Here is an 18,119-nt window from a genome sequence, read left to right on the forward strand (position 1 = left end):
CCCAAAATTAAGTCTGACACTGTTTCCACTGTTTCCCCATTTCCCATGAAGTGATGGGACCAGATGCCATGATCTTCGTTTTCTGAATGTTGAGCTTTAAGCCAACTTTTTCACTCTCCTCTTTCACTTTCATCGAGAGCCTCTTTAGCTCCTCTTCACTTTCTGCCATAAGGGTGGTGTCATCTGCATATCTGAGGTTATTGATATTTCTCCCTGCAATCTTGATTGCAGCTTGTGCTTCTTCCAGCCCAGCATTTCTCATGATGTACTCTGCATATAGGATTGGAATATTCAGTCTTACAAACCTGACCTCTGGGGAGGGAAGAGTACCTGGAGGTTAAATCAGTCCCGGATGGCCAATGATGTAATGAGTCATGCCTATGTAATAAAGCCTCCGGAAGCACTGTTCAGAGAGCTTCCGGGTTGGTGAACATGTCGGGGCACTGGAGGTGCGTCAGGCCTGGAGAGGGCGCGAGACCCTCCTGCCCTCCCATGTCCTGTGCCTCTTTTCCATCTGGCTGTTTCTGAGTGCTTTCATTTTACAATAAACTAGTGATCTAGAGAATGAAATATTTCTTGGAGTTCTGTGAGCCACTCTAGCCAATTAATTGTACCCAAGCTGGGTTGAGAACCTCTGATTCCGTCCGAAGGTACTGGCAGCAACCTAGGCTTGTGGCTGAAGTCTGTAGGGGAAGAGTGGAGAGGGGTCCGTCTTGAGCTCTTTGCTGTGGAATCTGATGATCTCTTGAGGGGAGCCAGTCACAGTGGAGGAGGGGACACTAAGCTGGTGTAGGCCACCCAGCTGGTGTCACAGAGGATCTGTCCTTGTTGATGGGGGAATCACCACCCCCATTCAAGAATTGGGTCCAGGGACCCTCAAATAAAATAGCCACCAACACTTACGCGTATATTCACAGTGTACATACACGCAAGCAAACACATACACAACCCGTTGTTTTCAATCCAGTGTGACCTTCCAGCAAAAGCATTTCCGAAGTAAAACCGCTATCTGGCCGAAGTTACTCGCATCAAAGAGAAGACAGTAACGTTATCTTGGCAAGGATAATGATAAAATTTAAAAAATAAAATAAAAAAATAATTAAGTAAAACAGACACTTCTCTTGCTTTTCCTAGATCCTATTCAGTCCCCTAACCAATCCATGCCCTCTGGCTTTAGAGGCAACACAGGGCACCCCCATCAGACTGTCCTCATGCCACCCTCTCTGTTTTCTCCACCCTTGTAAGAAATGAGGGCATTCCAAGCCTTGAGCTGTGACTGTTCAGCCTCCTCAACTCTCACCTTGACTCAAAATTTAAGTTCCTGGGACTTCATTTTTTCTGTGGCATTCTTAAAATTTTACCCGTTCCCCCACCCTTGGAATTTGCTGTTCTGGATAGAATTGCCAAATAAAACATAAGGCACACATCTAAATATGAATTTTAGATAATTAATTAATTCAAAGTATGAACCCAGAAATGGAGGGGGGCACAGACTTTCTTTAAAAATTGCTTTTTATATAAAATGCAAATTTAGCTGGGCAGGCTATATTTTTCAAATGTTCTTATATCCTTTTTTAAAAAATCAAAGTATAGTTAATTTACAATATTGTGTTAGTTTCATATGTACAATATTGACTCAGTATTTTTGCAGATTATATTTCTTTACAGATAATGGATATAAGTCAGCTGTGCTATGCAGTGTATCTTCTTGTTTACTTATATGTTTCAATTTAGTAACATTGAATATAGTAATTTGTATCTATTAATCCCATACCCCTAACTTGTCCCTCCCCTCTTCCCACTCCCCTTTGGTAAGTCACAAGCTTGTTTTCTACATCTGTGAGTCTGTTTCTGTTTTGCACATTTGTTCATTTGTATCATTTTTAGATTCTACATATCAGTGATATAATATAGTATTTGCCTTTCTCTGTGTGACTTATTTCACTAAGTCTAATATTCTCTGGGAGCTTGTCTTATTGGCTCAGTGGTTAAGAACCCACCTGCCAATGCAGGAGATGCAGGTTCAATCCATGTTGGGAAGATCTCCTGGAGAAAGAAATGGCAATCTACTCCATTTTATTCTTGCCTAGGAAATCTCATGGAGAGAGGAGCCTGGTGAGGTATAGTCCACGGAGTTGCAGAAGAGTTGGACACAAGTTATCATCTGAGCAACATTATTCTCTAGGCCCATTCACATTTTGCAAATGGCAATATTCCCCTTATATTTTAAGTCTGAGTAGTATTCCATTGTGGAGAAGGCAATGGCACCCCACTCCAGTACTCTTGCCTGGAAAATCCCATGGATGGAGGAACCTGGCAGGCTGTAGTCCATGGGGTCGCTAAGAGTAGGACACGACTGAGTGTCTTCCCTTTCACTTTTCCCTTTCATGCATTGGAGAAGGAAATGCCAACCCACTCCAGTGTTCTTGCCTGGAGAATCCTGGGGATGGGGTAGCCTCATAGGCTGCCGTCTATAGGGTCACACAGAGTCAGACACAACTGAAGTGACTTAGCAGCAGCAGCAACAGCAGTATTCCATTGCATTTATAGACCACATGTTCTTAATCCAACCATCTATTGGGTAGTATGTGGGTTGTTTTCATTTCTTGGCTATTGTAAATAGTGCTGCTATGAACACTAGGGTACACTATCTTTTTGAATTAGTGTTTTCATTTTTTTTTTCTGGATATCTACCCAGAACTTGAATTGCTATATCATATGGTAATTCTAGTTTTAGTTTTTTAAGGTATCTTTATACTGTTTTTCATAGTGGCTGCACTAATTTACATGCCCATCAATAGTGTACAAGGGTTCTCTTTTCTCCACACACTCTCCAGTATGTGTTATTTGTAGACTTTTTGATGATAGCCATTCTGACAGATGTGAGGTGATGCTATGCAACTGTGAGACATGCAATTGTTGTGAGATAGTTGTGAGACAGTTGTGAGACATGCATATAGAAATCATTTTTATTTCTATATGCATATCTCCAATAATTAGTGATATTGGGCATCTTTTCATATGCCTATTAGCCATCTGTACATCTTCCTTGGAAAAAAATGTTTTCAAGTCTTGGCAGACTGTACTCTTAATTGCCATGCTCACAACTCTAATTCTGAATGAGAAACAGGATAAAAGAGAAAATGGCAAAAATTTTCTTTAATTATAATTTAACTTTTTAAAATTAAAATTAAGTACAAGCATGCAAAAACAGACAGAGGAAAAACATTTCTTCTTCCCTGGGGATGACCTACGAGGAAATGGGCAGAGACAGACCTACATAGGAAGAAGCCTAGAAGGTCTTTTCCTATCGTAAATTTGGGGAAAACAGATTATGTTCCCTGTTGACTCAGCTGGTAAAGAATCCGACTGCAATGCAGGAGGCCTTGGTTCAATCCCTGGGTTGGGAAGATCCCCTGGAGAAGGGAAAGGCCTTCAGTATTCTGGCCTGGAGAACTCTTGGGGTAGCAAAGAGTCGGACACGCCTGAGCAACTTTCACTTTTCTAAAGAAGTTACAAATTCCTCTGAATTAAGATTCTTTATTTTTGGTTGAAAAGAATCTGTGTTATTTTCCTATATAACCATACGATCTCAGATGCAGAAAGGAGTCTAAGAATCTCGGCTGGGTGAGGGGATAGTTAGCATTTGGTCCTTCAAGAACTGAATGAGATGTCACAAGACCGTATATAGCATAGTTGGAACCAGGTTCAGTAAAAATAGATGTCTTGGCAAAGAATCAATCTAAAAGGAGTCACAGATGAAATATCAATAGCACCACGTTAGGACTTTTCTTATCATCATGTTATTGGTCCCACACTCAGGCATGCAATCATTTTATTCTTTTGGTCTTCTTCTGGATAATGAAAATATTACATTTGTTGGTATTTCTCACCTCCAAGTAGAGTCCTGTAACTCAAGTCCCCAATAGAGTACACTGCCCTGTGGATCTCCGTGTAGCCAGCCAGGATGGGTGTTGGTGTCCCAGCGTACCAGGGCACCATACATTATAACCCGTCTGCCTCTGACTGGTTACATGCTCAGCATGCTTCTGGCTGCACGTAAGATAATAACTGAATCAACGTGGCTTAAAATAACATGGGTTATTTTAAGAGATAACAGCTCAGAAATTTGGTTCACTACTCAAATGAGTCATAAAATTTCCAGGCTTTTCTGATTGAAAAAAAAAAATCTCTCTCCTTAATCTATTGGCAATGTCTCAACAGATTGTAAGACATGATGGGAAAATGCCTATGACAGCTCCAGGGATTAGGACCTCATAAAGCAATGCTTGTCGTGGCAAAATAGGAGCACAGTCACCATGGCACCACTCTTAATTAGCAAGCAATGCCTTGCCTAGAAGCCCACTCTGCTCCTGTTCCCAGGAGAACCGTCTTCTGTCTCATTGACTAGCAGTGAATAACCCCCAAATGAAGAATGAATACAAAAAATTAGAATAAAATTATTTTGCAAGTCCTAATGAAAGAATGGATATAGCCAATAATTATCAGTGACTGCAGACATCACCATAAAAGAGGCAATCAGACCTGGTGTGCCTTCTGCTGGATGAAAGTCTTGCTCAAAGGGTTAAAACTGACCAAGTCCTTAGATCTAATTAGTGATTTGCAGAAAATGCAGAGAGGCGTCCCAGGTGGGTCAGTGGTAGAGTCTGCCTGTCGATGCAGGGGGCGTGGGTTTAATCCCTGGATCGGGAAGATCCCCTGGAGGAGGAAATGGCAACCCACTCCAGTGTTCTTGCATGGAGAATTCCCCATGGACAAAGGAGCCTGGCGGGCTACAGTCCGTGGGGTCTCAAAGACTCAGACATGACTGAAGCGACTTAGCACACATGCTATATAACAAGTGAAAACAATGTATGTACATTATTTGAATTCTAATTAAAGCAACAAGCCTTTAAGATAAAGAAGATTATTACCGATTTTAGACTCTATTTAAGGGGGTCATTTCTGTCAGCAAAAAACGAGGCGCCCCTCAGTGTTTGCCCAGGGTTAACAAGCTGTCTGACTGAAATGGCCAGAGAATGCTCATGTTGCCACACACTAGGAAAAGTTATTTCCAAACAGACATATTTTAAGGTTTATGATATTTTCACATTCACTTTGTTTATTTGCTTCCTGCCTTCCCCTTCCCACTGGGAGTACGTTCAGAAGAGCCAACTGTTACGGAAGTATTTTTGGTCCAGAGCTATTCAAGGAAGTGTTCAGAATCTCCTGGGAGAGTCTGTTCTCAGGAGGCAGGCTGCGTGAACCGTGTGGGGCTCAAAGACTCAAGATTCAGTAACACACTGTAACTTTAGGAATTTATTGACAACCCATGTTGTCTGAGCTATTTTTCTAAGTAACAAAGAGATGATCCAGATAGCATTTTACATGATATAAAGGCTTTTTATAAGTTTTTTTTTTTAAATGTGAACTTCCCAACCACTACATTACAGAGGTGGTTGGTGGAAGGAGGACATTGTACCTTGTTGAATGCTTTCTAGGTGCTAGTCACCTTGTTAATAGTTAGTTCCTTAATTTATAAACAACCCTGACCAGTAGATTTTTCTTTGTCACTTTACAGATTGGAGACATTGAAATGATCAGAGATGATGCAAAAAGACCAACGTCTCATGATAATTAAGTGGTTGACTTCAAATGATGCCATGTGATGTAGAAAGGATGAGTTGGGGTAGCACCTACTTTATTTCATGATGACTCGAGTGGTATCAACTACATTTCTCGAAAGAAAAAAATAAAAATCAAAAAGTTACAAACAGTCTGTGCAGTTCCCAAGGGAATACTGGTCTGGAGTCCAGCTCTTCATTTGCCTGTTCTATATATCTTGTATATCTTGCCTGTTCTACATATGCCACAGCGGCTTTTCAAGAATCTATCTGCTCACGATCTGTTATTCCCTCAGATTTTGCTGGGGGCCATGGGGGAAGCAGAAGAGGCATGAGTCATGTCTGCAACATCAAAATACACTTGTAACAAAGGTGCTTAACCCCAAGAACAGTGTAATCTAACTGAAACACAAAGGTGCAGATAGAGCTCACTACCATATCAAGAGCCCACAACACAAGAAACTTACGAGGAATGAACTTAGTGGATAGAGGAAGAATCAAAAGAAAGTGTTCTTTCTAATAATCAGAGGTAAATTCTGTTGTGTCTTCCATTGCCAGGTAGCTATGCACTGTGAGCGAGTCCATTAACCTTGTTGAGGCTTGATTTCTTTGCTGCAAAATGTGGATAATTACATCTACTGAGCAAGGCTTTATGTGTGCTCTACCCTTTTGTCTCTACCCTTTGTACTCCATAAATCTATCTGCACTATCTTATTTCTCTTAGCAAACTGGGAGCTACGGGGGGACATGTGCTGCATCATGGCCATCACTGTTGGAGTCTTGCTCCTAATTAGCTCAGACACAGACATGCCAATGATTCAAAATATTTATGCAATGGTGGACATAATTACCACCTACTTTTACACATCGCTAGAACTTCCTAGGTTTTTTTTTCTTTTTCCTGTATAAAATAGGAATAACTAATACAATAGATATGGAAATATGTTAACTGCAAATGGCATAACAGTGTTCAGTTCAGTTCAGTCACTCAGTCCTGTCTGACTCTTTGCGACCCCATGAATTGCAGCACGCCAGGCCTCCCTGTCCATCACCAACTCCCAGAGTTCACTCAGACTCACATCCATCGAGTCAGTGATGCCGTCCAGCCATCTCATCCTCTGTCGTCCCCTTCTCCTCCTGCCCCCAATCCCTCCCAGCATCAGGGTCTTTTGTTAATTACTAAGCAAGTTATTTTTATATATAAACTGCTTTCTTGAAAATGCAACACAGAAACTACATTAGTAGAGTGTCTCTTTTAAAATGTGCCCTTCACATATCAATTACATCTACTGGTTTAAAAATATATCCATAGAGCTACTCATGCAGACTCCAATGCACTAGTTACCTAAAGCAGAATTATTCCTTTCTCCTTACCACGTGTTCTAATAAATCCCAGCCATGAAATCAGAGTCTGGGGATTGGCCATGCTTGGATGGTAAGGAACTGAGGATGCTGGAAGAGGTACAGCAAGTTTCACATACACATCTGCGTACATAAGCATACTCTGGTCATGCTGTCTTAAAAATATATTTACTCAATGCAAGGTGTACAGTTGAGTTTTGTGTAGTTTGATTTCTAAAATAGCACATTTTGTGAGAGTAACAGTAGCTGTGGTCCATGGCACACTGATCCCTACTGAGTTGAAAAATGCTACAAATAAAAATATTGCTAATAAACATAGCAAAATTGTTTGCAATGTGATACACAAAAGGCTAGTGTATCTGCTATAAATAATTCAAAGTCATTACTCCTCAAGTAAATGAAAATTAAAGCCACGAGTTGATACTATTAGCTGCATATCTTTTTTAAAATGACTATACTGAATGCTAGTGAAGGACATGGAACACCTGGACCAGAATTCTCAAATACTGTGAAGGCCTGTTTAAAACAGTACTTGGAAATAAGTTGGCAATTGGTTACCAGTTAAATATACACTGCAACGCTTAATTTTATGTGTCAAGCTGGCTAGGTCATGGTTCCCAGATAGTTTTCAAACATTATTCTAAATATTCTGTGAAGGTGTTCTTAAGATGAGATTAATTAATAGTAAGTAGATTCATTTTCTAATTTCTCTTTTGATTTTTCCTTTGATCCATGGGTTATTTATAAGAGTAGGTAAGTTTCAAATATTTGGAATGTTTCTGGAGATTTTTTTCCTATTGATTTCTAATTTATTTCAGTTGTGGTCAGAGAAATGCTTCATTAGTTTCAATCAGTTTAAATTTATTAAGACTTGTTTTGTAACTGAGAATGTGGGGTTTCTTGTTAAATGTTTTGATTACTCTTATTTACCTTGTGTAGTTTCTCTATGCCCCAGTTCATCTTTGGGGTGATGTGGTGAAGGCGGGTGTCATCCTCTATGTACAGAGTGGTTGATACTACAGGAAAAAGCCTCAAACTTACAAAACTTGGAGCTTTAATAGGAGCTGTGATAGCTCAGTTGGTAAATCATCTGCCTGCAATGCAGGAGACCCAGGTTCGATTCCTGGGTCGGGAAAGATCCTCTGGAGAAGGAAATGGGAACCCACTCAAGTATTCTTGCCTGGAGAATCCCATGGACAGAGGAGCCTGGAGGACTACAGTCCATGGGATCGAAAGAGTCGGACATGACTTAGCGACTAAACCACGACCACATATATACCCCTTCTCACATCTAGAGAAAAGCAAAAACTTTGCCCTTAATGTAAATAATTCCTCTCTGGAGAAACTAGAGGAAGGTCCTTACTTCAGAATGCAAGTATTTAGCTCTGAGGGATATAAGAAAAATTTCATTACCTTTGGATTGAGAGAAAATGTTTATACTAAATAGGAGACATATGGGTCCAGATTTATCACCCTTGCGATGAAGATAAAATAGTTTTGGGGAGAGAAGGAATCATTCTCTATTCTCACAGTATCCAAGAAAAACATAATCACCAAAAAATAAAAATATCTGCATTGTTTTATTTATTTATTTTTTGTCATGTTGGTGAGGAGAGCAAACTTTTTTGAAGAATGCTGTAGTTATGTTCTCAGCAAACTAGTAGGAAGTGTTACCTTCTGAACAAATGTAAGATTTTATATTTGATAAGATTCCCCAGGGGTCAATGGTGATAATAAGATTCCCCAGGGGTCAATGGTGATAATAAGATTCCCCAGGGGTCAAATGATGGCCCCCTAACAGCAAAAGAGGGCTTCCCTGGTGGCTCAGATGGTAAAGAATCTGCCTGCGATGCAGAAGACCCAGTTTTGATCCCTGGGTTGAGAAGATCTCCTGGAGAAGGGAACAGCTATCCACACCAGTTCTCTTGCCTGGAGAATTACATGGACTGAGGAGCCTGGCGGGCTACAGTTCATGCGGTTGGAAGAGTTGGACGTGACTGAGTGACCAAGCACGCAACAGCAAGAGAAGGGTGGAAATCATCACTATGATGGGCAGAAGTGACATGACATGGCGATTACCAATGGTTTGACCAGCAGAGGTCTTTGGTATTGGCTAATTGATCTTTGTGTCCCTAGACAAAAATTAGTGGGCAGCCAACTAAAGTTGTAATATTTAGGATAAGCTAAAATCTTTAGGTCTGGCAAGCAAGTTTCTCATTTTTTCTCTTCAGAGAGATGACCAGAAGCGTGGATATACACTGATTCATCAGATCAGATCAGATCAGATCAGTCGCTCAGTCGCGTCCGACTCTTTGCAACCCCATGAATTGCAGCACACCAGGCCTCCCTGTCCACCACCAACTCCCGGAGTTCACACAGACTCACGTCCATCGAGTCAGTGATGCCATCATAGTTGGTGACTAATAGTTTGGCTTAATATCAATGACTTGGAAAGAATAAAATATGCCTATGAATGCTTACCAAAGAAAAATCTCAGAAGAGAAAAATTTTCATCATCATTGAGCAAATGACAAAACTTTCCTCATCATTGGGTAAATCAGTCCATCTTGTGGATGTCAATCAGCCTCTTTCCCAGTCACGTGTGTTCTTCCACAACGGGTTTATGGACCAAATGGAATTGACAACGGCGGCGGAAGACATGCATGGGCTCAGCTACACAGCTTCCTCTCACCAACACTCATTTGGCTACAGCACTGCTGAGGGGCCGCACTGCTAACAGCACAGATGAACATCACTCTCCAGAGGGGTCCGTCAGTCACCTCAGGGTAGCTTGATTATATCTGACCACGTCTATTAGGGACGGGCAATGGTTTACTACTGCTCACTCAGGGCACTGACTGTGCCCCAAATTCTGTGTCAACTCACCTTCTTTGGACTTACATAATTCTCTATTTATTATCATTGTAGTCCACATAGGATTCTTTATGGCCAAGGAGCTCATTTTACAGAATATAAAGTGCAACAATGGCCTTTTGCCCATGTGATTCACTTGTCTTTTGATGTTCCCCATCACGGGAAAGCAGAGAGCCTGAGAGAAAATTGAATGGCCTTTCTGGAGGCTCAATTACAGTGCCAGCTGAGAGGCAATAACTTACAGGCTGATGCAATGTCCTGAGGATGTACATGTGCCCTAAATCCACAGGCAGTATATGGGGCTACATCTCCCCTAGCCAGGACCCATGGGTCTAAAATCAAAAAGAGAAAATGGGAGTGGATCCTCTCACTACTGACTCTGAAGATTCAATAGTGATCATTTTCTTCTTATCTCCACAACACTGAAATCTGCTGGTTTGAAGGTCTTTGTTCCTAAGAAAAAGAAATGTTCTCATCAGGGAACACAGCAGTAGCAGTCTATTGAACTGAACGTGAGGGGGTCATTTGGCCACTTAGCACTTCTCAGGCCAGTAAGCCAAGGGAAAAAGGGAACTGTTGTCCTGGCTGGTCTTAACTACCTAGTTGGCCAAAAAGTTCATTTGGGCTTTTCTGTTCCATGTTATGGAAAAATCTAGACAGACTTTTTGGCCAAGCCAATACACAGAATAAGAATAAGGAAGAATTTGGTTCCTACATATGATCATGGTAGAGAAGGTTATATCTGGAATGCAGGAAATCTCCTTGGATGTCTCAATATTTTCTGATAAAAGTTAGTATAACTGTACACAATACAATACACAAGACTGCTAATAACCCAGAGTCTTTAGAAACAAAGATCTGGAAACACTAGTTAAGGAAACATTAAACACCAGTTAATGTATGTTTGCTGAGGGCAAAGGAAATATAGAATAGTAGAGACAGAAGGAAATTATAACTGTAAATTACAAACATGTGACCAGTTACAGGAATAAGTAGTAGTTATTAGTATTTCTATTTAATTTTAACATGGATACATTTGTGATTATATTAACAAATTGTTTTCCTTTTCCATGCCCTAATTGTAGATATGTTAATCACCATTAACATTATATCTCAATGTTTGCATTAAATGACATCTAACAGGTAACATAACACCATTTGAAAAGGAATTAATATTACACAAAGATGAATAAAAAGATGTATGAGACTTGGCATTTTCTTTAATGGAGAGGTTTAGCAAGTTTTTATTTATGGGAGGGATAGTAGCATATGTTGGGCTTCCCTGGTACTTCAGCTGATAAGGAATCAGCCTGCAATTCAAGAGACACTGATTCAATTCCTGGATTGGGAAGATACCCTGGAGAAGAGATAGGGCTACCCACTCCAGTATTCTTGGGTTTCCGTGGTGGCTTAGATGATAAAAAATTCCACCTGCAATGCTGGAGACCTGGATTCGATCCCTGGGTTGGGAAGATCCCCTGGAGGAGGGCATGGCAACCCACTCTAATACTCTTGCCTGGAGAATCCCCATGGACAGAGGAGCCTGGTGGGCTACAGTCCATAAGGTCGCAAAGAGTCGGACACTACTGAGTGAGGGACTAAGCATATTTGCATATGTTAGATGAAAGCACAGAGGGTCTTTAGAGTGGTGAAACAATACTGTACACTATAATAGTGGATACATTACATTGTATTATACATTTGTCAAGATTCATAGAACTAGGTGGCACAAGGAGTGAGCTCTGAAATAAATATGGACTTTGGTTAATAATAATAAATATCGGTTCATCAATTTACTAAATGTAGCACACTAAGAAAGATAATGAAAATAAGTGAAACTTGGGGTGGAGAAAGAGAATATACAGAAATTCTCTATTTTCTGCTCAATTTTCTTTCTATAAACCTAAAACTGCTTTAAAAATAAGTTCTATTGATTAGAAAAAACACTTTAAAGTTGTGATTTTGTAGAAAAAGTAACCAACAAGTATCCTTTTCTTTCCCTGCCTACCTCCAGCTAGCCATCCTTCCCCAATTTCACCCTGCTGGTCAGCAGCAACCCCAGAACATCTCCAGGTGCTCAGCTGTGAATTTGCAGAGGGAGGAGCCGCGAAGACCCTCGACCGACCCTCACCCTATACCTGCCTTCATGGCTACATCCCAGCGACTGCAGGCACCCATCGTCCCAGAAATGATGGCTCATTCTCCCAAGCAGAACAAAAATGTGCTCAGACATTTTCTGATTCTTCTGAGAACTTTCCTTCCTCATCTTCTCCTACAGTCGTGTAAGATCTAATCCCTGATATGAAGTTCTTATTCCATAATACATACACGGCTTCTGCTTCCCTGATTAAACCTTAACTGGACAGGTTTAAAAATAGCCTTTCCATTATATTCTAAAGACTACCCATGGAAGCAGGGCAATCATGTTTACGGTCACCAAGTAAAATTAAAAGACCATTGTGAAAAAAAGAGAGGAAATTTCTATTGCTTCATTCCCTGGTGATAGGCCTTCAATATTTGTTTCTCATTTGTGGGCCTGTGGATGAAGACTTTATCTGGAATTGCAATGCATATTTAAAGTGACTTACTATTAAGCGTCTTGCAGCACTGGTAACATGCTCTTCTACAGAGCACTTAATTTGTATACCTTATCCAGGCACACATTCTGCAGAATAAATAAACAGTAACTCACTCCTCTGCTTGATAAGTGACTAGGCATTGTATATTTTAAGCAAGTTAGACCACATCTAATTCAAACTGCTTTTAATAGCTTATATTTTTCTCCCAACAGCTGCTCCATACAGGGGAAATAACTCTGAACTAGACCACAAGTGTTTATGTAAAAATCTTGGCACCGGGTATATTATCTGACATAATTACACCTTTGACAGATGCAAATGTGGAGCCTAAAACCCTGAACACGTTGTGAAATGTTTTCTAATTAACTAATTCCCTGTGTTTCTTGACCATTGTTAGAGATAACATTTTATGATTAATCAGCCTGATGGGAATGTGTGTGTGTATGCTTGTGTGTGTGCATGTGCATGCATTTGTGTATTCACATGGCAATGTTTAGGCAATGGTTTGTTGTTGTTTAGTCACTAAGCTGTATCTAACTCTTTTGCAACGCCGTGGACTGTAGCCCACCAGACTCCACTAGAGTGGGTTGCCCTTTCCTTCTCTAGGAGATCTTCCTGAGCCAGGGTCTTCCTGAGCCAGGTCTTCCACATTGCAGGCAGATTCTTTACCACTGAGCCACTGGGGAAGGCTTGGGCAATGGCGCAATATCTGTTAGCTGCCCCTGTAGTTGTCTCCTGGGAGACAGGCAAACCTACAGTTCTACTATCTTCAACCCATCCTGTCCATCTGAATGAGAGCCTGAAGTCACTTTGAAAGAAAACTGACAATAGAATTCCTAACATGGTGTGAGAGTTGGACTCTAAAGAAAGCTGAGCACCAAAGAATTGATGCTTTTGAACTGTGGTATTGGAGAAGACTCTTGAGAGTCCCTTGGACTGGAAGGAGATCCAACCAGTCCATCCTAAAGGAAATCAGTCCTGAATATTCCTTGGAAGCTGATGTTGAAGCTGAAACTCCAATACTTCGGCAACCTGATGTGAAGGACTGGCTCATTGGAAAAGATCCTGATGCTGAGAAAGATTAAAAGCAGGAGGCGAAGGGGGCGACAGGTTGGATGGCATCACTGACTCGATAGACATGAGTTTGAGCAAGCTCCAAGACTTGGCAATGGACAGGGAAGCCTGGCTTGCTACAGTTCATGGGGTCACAAAGAGTTGGACATGACTGAATGACTGGACTGAAGTGAAAAATTTTCACTGTCCATGAATAAAGCTTGTTCATGTGTGTGTAAGAGGTTGTTTTTGTTTATTATGCAGCCACATTAATTAATTTACAAACTGGCTGCTTCTACACTACAATGACGGCTCAGACAGTAAAGCGTCTGCCTGCAATGCGGGAGACCCGGGTTCGATTCCTGGGTCAGGAAGATCCCCTGGAGAAGGAAATGGCAATCCACTCCAGCACTCTTGCCTGGAAAATCCCATGGATGGAGGAGCCTGATAGGCTATAGTCCATGGGGTCGCAAAGAGTCAGACATGACTGAGCGACTTCACTTTTCACACAATGACAGGGTGACTGTGACAGACACCTTGGTGTATTCACTATCTGTCTCTTTATAGAAAACATTTGCCACCGCCTCGATTAGAGTATTATCTGTTATATTTTGGTATTCAAATAAAATTTTCTGATTATTATATCTGGAAAAGGTGCAGTCACTACAAAACTGGATCTCTCTATATGTCCACGAATGATCACTTAATATTCAGCAAATCTCAGCTCTTCAACTAAATCTTACAGGAAGAATTTGGTCCATCTTATCAGCCTCATGAAGCCCCAAGGAACAAATAAAATGTAAAGGCAATTGAAATCAAACTTGTAAATTTACATGGTAACTGGGAGTGGTGGGAAGATATTAGGGACATATGACAGGCTACATGTTCTCAAATATCTTCATAGTTCAATGAAAATGTCCAAAGAATTAAGTTTCACAACTGAACTTTTCTCTGGCCTTTTACTTTAAAATAATTATTCATTTAATAATTATTGGGTTGGCCAAAAGGTTTGTTTGGGTTTTCTATAAAAAAAAAAAAAAACACACACAAAGAACAGAATGAACTTTTGGACCAACCCAATATTACATAAGCATCAATAAACAGAAACAGAGAGGAAAAGCCCAAGTTTTCAAGAACCGTGGACTCCAGTCATCTCATGAACTGTCTTAAGAGTCAAGAGAGTAAAGTAGAAAGATGATGGAAATCTGTTCAATGACTTGAACTGATTTATAAACCTACCTGAGGCTCAGTTTTCCTATCTTTTAAATCGATGAACTGAAAATTCTCAGGTTTTAAATTGTTGAATTACAATTTTCCTTCCCCTCACACTATTGTTTTGGGGTTTACATGAGAGATTACACTGTCAAGGTCTACACATATCTCCCTGGTATCTAGTAAAAAATAGGTACACAGTGATTAAATAAAGTTTCATGCTTCTGAAAGGAGTTTGATTCAGGCTCTAATATGCCAAAAAAAAGCATATGCTGAAGACATGGATTGCTTGGATCCAGCCCCAAAAGTCTTGGATTTATTTCTAGAAGGTAAAGTTCAAGAAGAGTATGATTAAATTCCACAAAAAACAACTCAAAACCTCCAAAACAGATGCAAGTGTCATCATGATTAACCCACAGAGCACATTTTAATGCTTTTATAATAAACCAGAATGAGTACATTGCATTCCCATCCGCAGAGTGAGCGGTCTGGATATTGCACATTAATGTGAGTTACAGTGTCTAAGAGCTGTTATTTCCAAAAGTATATTAATAATCCCAACTCTGTCTCCAGGGAGATTGCCATGGAACTCCTCCAAGGTGCTCGTTTTAGAAATCTGGAGTCCAGAGCAGGTCTACACAAAAATAAAATAAAATAACATAGACAAGCAAGGCAACCTTTCGGGTAATTAAGTCATCACCTTGTAAACACTTGCAGAGAGTATCTGGATTGGTCAGGACCTCTCAGACTTTGCTTTATATCAGAATTATTTGGAAGAACTTAGTGACAACAAAGATACTATTTACAGATCATTGAAAGGAGATGCAATTTGGTGCCACCTTCCTGAAAATTTTCCCCTCTCTGATTGTTTCTTCTCTGTTTTACTGGTTTTTCTTTCACTTCATTCATTAATTAATTCATTGTCTTATTCATATATTGATTCAACCAGTCATTTTCCATGACAGATACTAGATTCTGAGTATATTTATTTTTTTAATAAAGTAAACGTGTCCTTTGTCCTTGAGTTGTGTGCAGCATATAGGGCCTATCTGTTCAATTTTTAGTTTCTACTATTCTGGGTAATTGACAATATCTGCTGGATCATTGAAAAAGCAAGAGAGTTCCAGAAAAACATCTACTTCTGCTTTATTGACTATGCCAAAGCCTTTGACTGTGTGGATCACAATAAACTGTGGAAATTTCTGAAAGAGATGGGAATATCAGACCACCTGAACTGCCTCTTGAGAAACCTAAATGCAGGTCAGGAAGCAACAGTTAGAACTGGAGATGGAACAACAGACTGGTTCCAAATAGGAAAAGGAGTACATCAAGTATGTATATTGTCACCCTCTTATTTAACTTATATGCAGAGTACATCATGAGAAACACTAGGCTGGATAAAGCACAAGCTGGAATCAAGATTGCCAGGAGAAATATCAATAACCCCAGATATGCAGATGCTGCTGCTGCTGCTGCTGCTGCGTCGCTTCAGTTGTGTCCAACTCTGTGCCACCCCATTGACGGCAGCCCACCAGGCTCCACCGTCCTTGGGATTCTCCATGCAAGAACACTGGAGTGGGTTAATATGCAGATGACACCACCCTTATGGCAGAAAGTGAAGAGGAGCTAAAGAGACTCTCGATGGAAGTGAAAGAGGAGAGTGAAAAAGTTGGCTTAAAGCTCAACATTCAGAAAACGAAGATCACGGCATCTGGTCCCATCACTTCATGGGAAATAGATGGGGAAACAGTGGAAACAGTGTCAGACTTTATTTTTTTGGGCTCCAAAATCACTGCAGATGGTGATTGCAGCCATGAAATTAAAAGACACTTACTCTTTGGGAGGAAAGTTATGACCATCTAGATAACATATTGAAAAACAGAGATATTACTTTGCCAACAAAGGTCCGTCTAGTCAAGGCTATGGATTTTCCAGTGGTTATGTATGGATTGTGAGAGTTGGACTGTGAAGCTGAGCACCGAAGAATTGATGCTTTTGAAGTGTGGTGTTGGAGAAGACTCTTGAGAGTCCCTTGGACTGCAAGGAGATCTAACAAGTCCATCCTAAAGGAGATCAGTCCTGGGTGTTCATTGGAAGGACTGATGCTGAAGCTGAAACTCCAGTACTTTGGCCACCTCATGTGAAGAGTTGACTCATTGGAAAAGACTCTGATGCTGGGAGGGATTAGGGACAAGAGGAGAAGGGGACAACAGAGAATGAGATGGCTGGATGGCATCACCAACTCGATGGATATGAGTTTGGGTAAACTCTGGGAGTTGGTGATGGACAGGGAGGCCTGGTGTGCTGTGATTCATGGGGTTGCAAAGAGTTGGACACGACTGAGTGACTGAACTGAACTGAATTCTAGGTAATAAAGATAACATACTGGATATATCTTTTAGGAACTGAAATTCTGATGAGAAAGACTGAGAACAAATAATGCTTACACAGAGTGAACTGATCTGTACAAAAGACAACACATAATTAAATGTTTATGCTGATGAGGGATTGACTATTGTGTACTGGAGTTGAGTCTTAGAAAATTTCTTTAGAAAGAAGAAATATTAGAGGTAGTGTGCCCTGCACCACATAGAAGGAGTTATTGGCTGAATTGTGTTCCCCTCAAATTCATATGTTCAATCCTTAATACCCAGTACCTCAGAATGTGATTTTGTTTGGAAGTCTCTTAAATGGATAATTAAGTTAAAATGCAGGGCTTCCCAGGTGGCGCTAGTGGTAAAGAACCCACCTGCCAATGCAGGAGACATAAAAGATGAGGGTTCAATCCCTGAGTCAGAAAGATCTCCTGGAGGAGGTCAGTGGCAACCCACTCCACTATTCTTGGCTGGAGAATCCCATGGACAGAGGAGCCTGGCAGACTATAGTCCATGGGGTTGCAAGGGGTCGGACGTGACTGAACTACTCAGCATGCACACACACAAATTAAAACGTGGTCATTTGAGTGGACCCTAATAAAACATGACTGGTGCCTTATAAGAGGAAATTTGGAAACAGACATACATAGAAGGAAGACCATGTGAAGGCACAGTGAGAAGACAGACGATTATAAGCCAAGGAGAGAAGCCTAAAAGACCAGCCCTTCTGACACCTTGATCTTGACCTCCAGCCTCCAGAATTGTGAGCAACTCTGCTGTTAGGGCCGCCGGTTTGTAACTCTTTTCATGGCAGCCCCAGCAGTCTAACCGATGTGGGGGGACTGAACAAACACTCACCTCTCTTCTGTGAAGCCCTCCAGTCATTCCTACTCTCATTGCTTTTGCTGTAAAACTCTTTTTCCCCTTGTTTTTATTCTTTGGGATTACATTCTTCTTTTCTGCCTTATATCATCTTCACTTTTACTGTCCTGATACCTCACTGTATTTTGGAATTACTTGTGAAGTAAGGGAAAGAAGCA

The sequence above is a fragment of the Bison bison genome, unplaced genomic scaffold, assembly GCF_000754665.1.
Source record: "Bison bison bison isolate TAMUID 2011002044 unplaced genomic scaffold, Bison_UMD1.0 scf7180017864036, whole genome shotgun sequence".
NCBI lineage: Eukaryota > Metazoa > Chordata > Mammalia > Artiodactyla > Bovidae > Bison > Bison bison.